Consider the following 9,288-nt stretch of genomic DNA (forward strand, 5'->3'; position numbering starts at 1 on the left):
CTAGTTAGAGATCATTAACCTACAAAATAGATTGTTAGAACACAACATATATATATATATATATATATATATATATATATATATATATATATATATATATATATATATATATATATATATATATATATATATATATATATATATATATATATATATATATATATATATAAACCATTTTAATTTACAATCTATTTTTAACACTTAATTAGCATGATCATAATTTTCATCTAATAAAAAGGATATGAATGCCATACGAAAGTATGTCCTTAGGCAACAGTGAAGCTCGCCTTCTTGGAACTCCTTGGTTCCAAGCCCTTTAGGAAATTGAAGTTGAGTTCGAATCCTGTCTTGGGTGTAACCTCTTACACCCAAGCCCTTCAAGGAAGACCCTTGTCTATTCCTTGCCTTGGGTGATGCCTTCATCATCCAAGTCCTTAGAGGGGACCGACCAGATCCGTCTCTTCTTAGTTGGTGTTTAATCAACTAAGCCCTATATATGCATATCAACCTTCAGTATATATGGCCCTAGGGTTTATCAAAAACCCTTCCTTAGACTAAGGGAGTTTCCTCCCTATAGCCTCCCTCATGTGAATACCTTTACATTACATTTGCTTCATTATTACAATTTCTATGTAACCTTATGTACATAGCCCTGAATTCACATATATTATATATTTATAAAAATGTTCATTACCATTATCTATTTATATTCTTTAACATGCATTTCTACTATCTCGATTTGTATTCGTTATTTAGTGTATATTAACATTCCTTAACATTTAATAACCCTTCCTTACATATGCCTACAATAAGTTCCCATTTCACTCTACTAAATTACTCCTATATTCCTCCCTACACATACTATATGTCATTGCCTATTTTAATACACACACACACACACACACACACACACACACACACACACACACACACACACACACATATATATATATATCTGTTGATACATTTATACCTTCTCTATATCCCTAGATATATATATACCATCCTTACCTATTTATACCTTTATGTTCATTTATATGTTAATTATTCTTATTACCTATTTTATCATATACAAGTAGACCCCTTACCTGTCTGACCGCAGCGCCTCCTCTTTTCCTTCACCCGTATCTGCGCTCCCTTCCTCCTTCCTATTTTTGACAGCCTGCATGTGATGGGTTAAATACCCTCCCGTGGGAACGGTAGTGACGGTTCGTAGCCTAAGCTGCGGCTATCGTCACACCATTTCCCTTCCAAAGGAAGGGGTGTGGCGGTAGACGCAGCCTCGGCTGCGTTTCCCGTCCCATCGCTTCCTGCGGGGGGGATGGGCCTTATTGTGATACACTTTATTAAAGTGTGTAACATTAATATTAATAGTCATTCGAACTATTAATTGCATCAACTCATTAGTAGTTAATAATCATTAAATATATTAAATGAATTAATCCTATTTAAATATTTAATAATTATTTAATTTCTTAATCCTATATTTAAATATTAATATACATTAAACTTTTAATTAAATTAAATTAATTAAATATCAATGTTAACATTATTACCTCATTTGATAATTGATTTTGTCTTTTATTTATTTATATTTTTCAAAAGCAACCTTACATTATGCGATGCGATGGGAATATCACACTTTCCTTCATCGGGCAGGATAGGAGAACATCCACTGTGGTATCATTTATTACCTGCACTACAACAAAAATAACATGCAAGGACATACATACATATTTTATTTAATTAACACATCTATTAATTCACATATGATGTTACCCTAAATAATCCGCATGGCTACAAGAATAAATCACATGGTTGCGGGAATAAATGACTTGGTTGCAGGAATAGACTGACAAAGGTAGAACATGATTTAATAAGTTCAAGCTTAACATATGGAATACATATAGTCAACTTCCAATACATTACTACTACTATGCAAACCAAAAGATAACAAAAACTCAAGAGTTCTGAGGATAAAAATATAACAAAGTATCAACTCATTAGATATGTGAGCACACAAACATGACATATGACTCAATAAGAAACAAGGGTAGGTAGGAAATAGGTGTTCGTAGGTAGGAGAAATAATATAATATTCCACATGAGGTGGATCACCCACTGAATGTGGAATGTAACAACAAGATAAGTCCACAAAAGGTGGGAATTCTCCTACACACACTATCCCAATGTGGCACAAACACCCAAGTGTCTCATACCCAAACTACTATGAATGGATTTCCTAAGCAAACTTAAGTAAGGTGTAATAATATCCATGATGAATAATTATTTACACCAACACCCCCCTTAAGTGCAACTTAGGGGAATGCACTTAAGTCTACAATGCAACTAAGCAATGCAAGATGGGTCCCAACTACGAGGCCATGTTAGGTACCCATGTACAAATGCAAATGCATGCAAACCAATGCAATGAAATATTTCACAAAATGGGGAAAGAGAGAAAACCCCAATGGGAAAAAACCCTCCCCCAAAAGAGATATGATGAAAGCACACAATGCTCTCAATGATGAATGAGAAGAACAAAAAATATGTCCCCCCAATAAGAGAGAAGAAGAGACCATGAAGCCCTCCCCTCAATGTCAAATCTCCTGTAAGGATGGTCCAATGATGTTGACCAAAATACCTTCACTTAAGGAAGAAAGAGAGCCAATTCTGCACCAATAATGTCAAAGTGTGACAAAACTAGATACCAATGTTGATGACAATGAATCACTCACTGCAACAAAATGGAGATCAGGCATGGAGACAACCTGCTTTGAGCATCATTTGGATACTCGTAAATGGCAGAAATACTGGTACAATCCAAGTCTCATGGGAGACATGCACAAATGTGTACAATCTAAGTCTCAACAGGAGCCATGCACCAAGTCTCACAAGATATTGCTAATCTACGTGTACAAGAGGATTACATCAAATAGTCAACAATGACAAGATACAAAGAGTTGTGGCACTTTATGATAGTGCGAGTACAATATTGCTCAAGAAAGAGCATACATCATGATAAAATATCCAAATGTGGAAACATGAAAATGATGCCACCAACAAAGAAGCCTTGTAGAATACTGCAGATGAAGATGCCTCCGAATGGAATTTCACCAAGAGATATAAATGAACAACTGACCCCCAATAAAAAGATCATGTTGTCACTTGCAAATAATGGCAAAGTGGACTTTTGATTTAAATGATTACAACTTATCAAAATGAGATATAAGAGACTTCAACAAATACTGCTAGTGATCTAAACTGAGATCCAAGCAAAATACAAGTACCAAATAGGCCAAAAAATGACCAAATACTGAAAGTACAATTTCTACTCAAAATCACTACAAACAAATGGCAGATTATGAAATTATACAAAAAATTATGCACTTTCAAACAAAATGGCACCTGAAAATGAGTCCATATGAGCCCAAATGAAGCCTCCAAAGTTGTAAAAATCGGGATTTCATGATTTCCGAAACACCTATATCCGAAAAATAGAAAAACCCTACACCACTGTACAAATCACAAAATTTTATCCCAAAACAAAAAAAAAATTGCTCGAAAAAGGAGTCCGGATGAGTGAGATATCGCTATTTGAAAATTGCCTACAAAATTATAATTTCTCGGAAATTTCCGTTGCAGCTTCTAACTTCAAATGCCTCTAGATTTGGCCTCCGAAGTCCGATTTGGATGAAACAAAAGGAAAAATTGACTTTCTTGGACCTCCTCAATTCAATGGTGACCTCAAATTTGACCCATCAAGCTTCAATAATAACCTACAATTGAAAAACTAGTGACACTCTAATGGCTCTGATACCATGTGAGATTTTGTCAAGATCTAGAGGCAATGGAAAGCACAAATAAGAGAGAACAAAATAGATGATGGGAATAAATTGTATTCTATCAAGATGCAAAATATGATCAACTGGATCATTACAAGATGTTCAATGATTGTCCGTACAAACAATGTAGATGAACTTGCTTATATAGGCAAGGCTATATGGATATGTGAGAACACAAACATGACATGTGGTTCAATAAGAAACAAGGGTAGGTAGGAAATAGGTGTGGGTAGGTAGAAGAAATGATATAATATTCCACATGAGATGGATCACCCATTGAATGTGGAATGTAACAACAAGATAAGTCCACAAAAGGTGGAAATTCTCCTACACACACTATCCCAATGTGGCACAAACACAAAAGTGTCTCATACCCAAACTACTATGAAATGCATTTCCTAAGTAAACTTAAGTAAGGTGTAATAATATTCATGATGAATAATTATTTACACCAACAAGAATGAATGCCTCCTCTCTTCTTGATTTATTTAAAACATAATTGGCTATAATTATCGATTTAATTGGGTGGTGGTTAGAGAGAGAGTAAGGGTAGACTTTTACTTTACATCCATTGTTTTTTGGTTCAAGGCTTAACGTGTTTATGTTCACATAAAATTTTTCAAAATGGTAGTATATCCTTTTACCACCTCTTTGGGCATTGCACCATGTATACTAGATGTTGGTATTCTCCCTTTTCATACCTTGTAGAGGGTAAAACAAATTCAACTTATTTTTCATTCTTTGAGAGAAATGTTTTTCATTTCCTTTCCGCTCCATGTTGATGCCTCCTTTTTTGACTTCCAAATTCTCAATCGTATCAAATTCGCCCCCTAGGATCCAAGGTATGTCTTTCATGCTACAAATATAGTTCTATAAATTAAACAATTCTATATAGTTATTCAATGCATATATAGAACATATTAGATAATCCATATTGCTTTGTTGCATGGTAAAGTGCCATGATCATAGACATACTGTGTCCATTTTTTGGAAAGAAGTATTGTCCCACCTTTTCATTTCTTGTGCATGGTGACATGAATTGTTCTTATGTCCATCTCTCATAGTCATTTCCTAAATACTTGAATCTTATTGGTGATATTGTTTATGTGAGTAAGAGAGCTTTCTAATTGTGATAAGTAGACTTTGTGCTATTTGCATATTTGGGAAATCTTCTGATAGTTAAGTGATTACATAGTAAGATTTGTATTGCTATTAGTTGCTCTTAGTTTTTAGGAAAATTAATAATATCTTGGAGACTTTGAGCTACAAGTTGTGATTATAGTTGTAATTGTGGAGATTAAAGTAAGTTGCACTCACGTAAGACTTGAGCTTACATGATTGTTGGGATATTAAAAATCACTGTAAAGAAGTTCTATTAGTTGTTAATTTTGTTAGTTGTAAGAAATATCATCAAGTGAAGGGAGATACATTAATTCTGAAAAAAAAGAGAATTACATGCCCTAAGCTTACCCCCAAATTTAATTTTAAAGTTGTTGAAATACCCAAATTCTTCCAGGGAACCTTCCCTTGATGAGAGGAAAGACTTTGTCTTAACATAGCTGTGTGTGAAATACATATTTTGTCATTGGTACACTGGTGACAAAATATTCACCCAACAGACAAAATGCAAATCACTATAATGGAACTATGTGAGCATATGAAGTATATTCCAAATTCACATTTGGCTAACAAGTTGATGCGATTTGGAACTTGGTCTAAGAGGTACATGATCTTATTGGACCAAATGTCAAGCTAAACTAATAGACATGCTACATGAGATTGGAACACCGATTATATTTTTCAATTTAAGTGCAACAGATTTGTATTGGTCGGACTTACATGCACTGATGCCAGGTACACTACCATCTAATCCATGTGAAGCTCAACTGTGGCGAAAACAAAATGTCATCGATTATCCACATATTGTTGTCGAGTACATGCATCTAAGAAACTCAAATTTTAGAAAAGAGATACTTGAGAAATGATTGCAAGTTAAATATTGTCGGTGTTGAAATGAATGGCAACACAAAGGATTTGCACATGTACACAGATGTCTATGGATACATGGATCGCCAAACATGGATAGTATTGATTGGTCAAATGATGAACAATGAAAAAGTATAGAAAAATATTTTAGCAGCATTGTTCATGCAGGGAACCCTCGAGAAGATAGACATCAAAGAAATGTATAGGTATGTTTTTAACTATTCAATGAAAATTGGAAAAAAAATTATTACCAACATCCTAAAAAAAAAAAATAATCGACTCAAATTTCCTTTGCAGCCATTTCACAATTTCTCATTACATCCATGTCTACAAAACACAAGACAGATTGTAAAAACTAATTTTGACAATGACTATGAAGAAATATTAAACACAGTGGGAAGACATAAAATGTGCAAAGAAGGAACATGTCTAAGCAAGAAAAAAAAAGGAAAAATGGTTTGCAGGTAATTTTTTGGATAAGAAAGGTAATCTATATTAAAACAGTTTTGATTATCCAATAATTTTATAAATAATAATATCATGTTACATTTTTCATGTATAGGTATAACACTCAATGGCCAATTGATTTGCTTGGTTAAAAAATGTACGATAATTCAAAGATAGGTGAAAGAAAATTCGAACCAACACTAAATGATGATAGACTAAACACACAAAATCAATACATATTACAAATATGGAGAGAAAATATTGATTGGCAACCCAATCTTCCTAAACATGAAGTAATTAAATACATTGTAAAGTATGCAACCAAATTAGAGAAAAGTTCTGAGACATAACAACAAATGTTATTACGACTAGCAAATATTGAAAACTCAGATGATTCAACTACAAAAGCTTATAGGAAACTACTAACTGAAACAATAATTGAGAGAGACATTGGGGCACAGGAAACAAGTCACATGCTATTGGAACTACCGCTGGTAGAAAGTAGTAGAAAATTATTAATTTAAATTTCTCAATTGAAGTTTTCAAGCGCGTAGTAGAAGATGATGAAAATAATGATGAAGAACACACAATCTCATTCATTGATGCATATCGAAATAGGCCATTTTCTATGGAAGCAATGCCATTGATTGATGAAACAAAATCGTGGATACACAATCCTAAAAGAAAATGTCATAACAAATGGAATCCAAGGAAAAAAGCAAGTATTGTCAGAGTATTTCCAAGGTTCCTGTCTATTTCAACACGTGGCTCAGAGAAATGGATAATTTTTTATTTTTTTGAAATACTACTATATAAACCTTTTCGCAACATCAAAAGGGACATTAGGAATAACAATGATGCAGTAGAGATAAATTGAGATAACTTCAATTACAATCAATGGCATGTGCAACGAAGAATAGATACCCAAAATGATGAAAACATTGAAGACTCTGAAATTGAAGAAAACGATACCAAACAAGAAGAAACTACTGAAAATGAATAGGAGATTATATCTAGGCTTACCTTGGCCAAATAATGCAAACTTTAGAGATAGATATGCTCGGAAGGAGAGATATAGATAAAGAGACAAATTGGTCAATTGATTATCAAGGTGAAGAATATACTGATAAGGCTATCAATTTCATAGTCACCATGAAAAGTATTGGTTCACTTAAATCCATGATGATATACCACACATTGTAAACTATAGCAACCTCAACAATAAACAGGTAGAGGCACTCAACATTATCATTTTGCACTAAGTCACAGATGGAACAAAACCTCCCCTATTTATGATAATTTGAGGTACGACATGAACAAGAAAATCAGATTTGATAGGTGCTATAAATGAAGCACTTCAAAATGCTTCCATGCCAAATCGATCTTCTCTACTCGTACTTGCACCAACTGGAGTTGCAACCTTCAATATAGGAGCTTTGACTATTCATTCAAGATTAATAATACCAATAAGAGATTTTAAAGAGCTTCAGGGAACAAGACTAACAACCTTCCAAGAGGAAATGACACATGTTAGATATATCTTGATTGATGAAATGGGTTTTATTGGTGAAAGGTTATTGGAGAACACATATGCACATCTATGCCAAGCTTTTCCTTCAAATGCTAATGAAAATTTTATAGGTATGTCTTCTACTCAAGTTGTAAAATTTTAATTATTTCATTTTACTTACACAATTTTACACTACAAAAAAAAAATGTAAGAGTCGTGATAGTGTTGAAATGTGGCGACTGATCAGCAAAGTACTATACACTCAGCATGTATCCTCATCGGGGTCCGGGGCCGGGCCGGGCCCTAGGCAGGGGTTCGGGGGCGGCAGCCCCCGAGAAATTTTTTTTTGCCATTTTTCGTTGATGAAAACCAACATTGTAATAAAACCCTAAAAAGGCTGACTTTGTTTGTTGCCCTAAAAACGCATGTTATAAGCGGCTGGGATGCTTAAGGCATTGTAAGGTTGATGTACTATTTTTTGCTAGATAATAAGAAAGATTGGACGGCTGTGTATGGTGGACGTAACCCATTCTGGGTGAACCACGTTAAATCTCTGTGTTATCTGTGTCTTGTTTTATTTCTTTATCTTTTGTATTTAAATCTGCATATAATTGTTAGTTCATATTTGCTTCGGATCTGCTTGAAACCCTAATAGATAGATACAGATTAATATAATTAATAGTTAACAAAAATGTTTAGGAATATCTATTATTTTGGTTGGCGATCTTGGACAATTACCTCTAGTGAATGGTAGGCCACCATATGAGAGTAGAAGATGAGATAAACTATTGTGGGAACACTTCAAAACTATTGTTACTTTGGATCATATTTTTTGACAAGATGGACAAAACAATGACCAACAATACTTTTGAGAACTATTAATGACATAAGAGATGCAAAAACTACTTTAGATGATTGGATGATACTAATGACAAGGTCTTATACGATAATTGATCCAACAAGAAACCAAGAATTTGATAATTATATTCATTTATTTTCAACAAACAACAATGTTCATAGTCATAATATGAAGAAATTATAATCATTACAAAATCCAGTCACACACATCATTGCAACAAGTATTGGAAATCTTATTGGCAACGAAAGTGCAACAGATGTTGAACTCGACGTAGAATTATTATTATCCAAAAATGCTAGTGTAATGTTGACATCAAATCTGTGGATAGAAGAAGGATTTGTAATGGAGCTTTAGGAAATATTAGAAAGATTGAATATAAACCTGGAAGTGCACCACCTCAGTTTCACCAACTTAAATATTAGTTAAATTTGACAATTACTCTGGACTACCATTCAATGATCATCATCCATCTACAATTCCAATTCCAATTCCAACAATTGAAAGAGGTGGTTCTTCACAAATACCATTACCATTAGCTTGGGTCCTAACAATACACAAATCTCAGGGATTGACTCTTCAAAAGGCTACTATTGATATAGGACCAATAGAAAGAACAAGTCTAACATTTATGGCAATCTCTC

Source organism: Cryptomeria japonica, chromosome 3 (assembly GCF_030272615.1).
Source record: "Cryptomeria japonica chromosome 3, Sugi_1.0, whole genome shotgun sequence".
Lineage (NCBI taxonomy): Eukaryota > Viridiplantae > Streptophyta > Pinopsida > Cupressales > Cupressaceae > Cryptomeria > Cryptomeria japonica.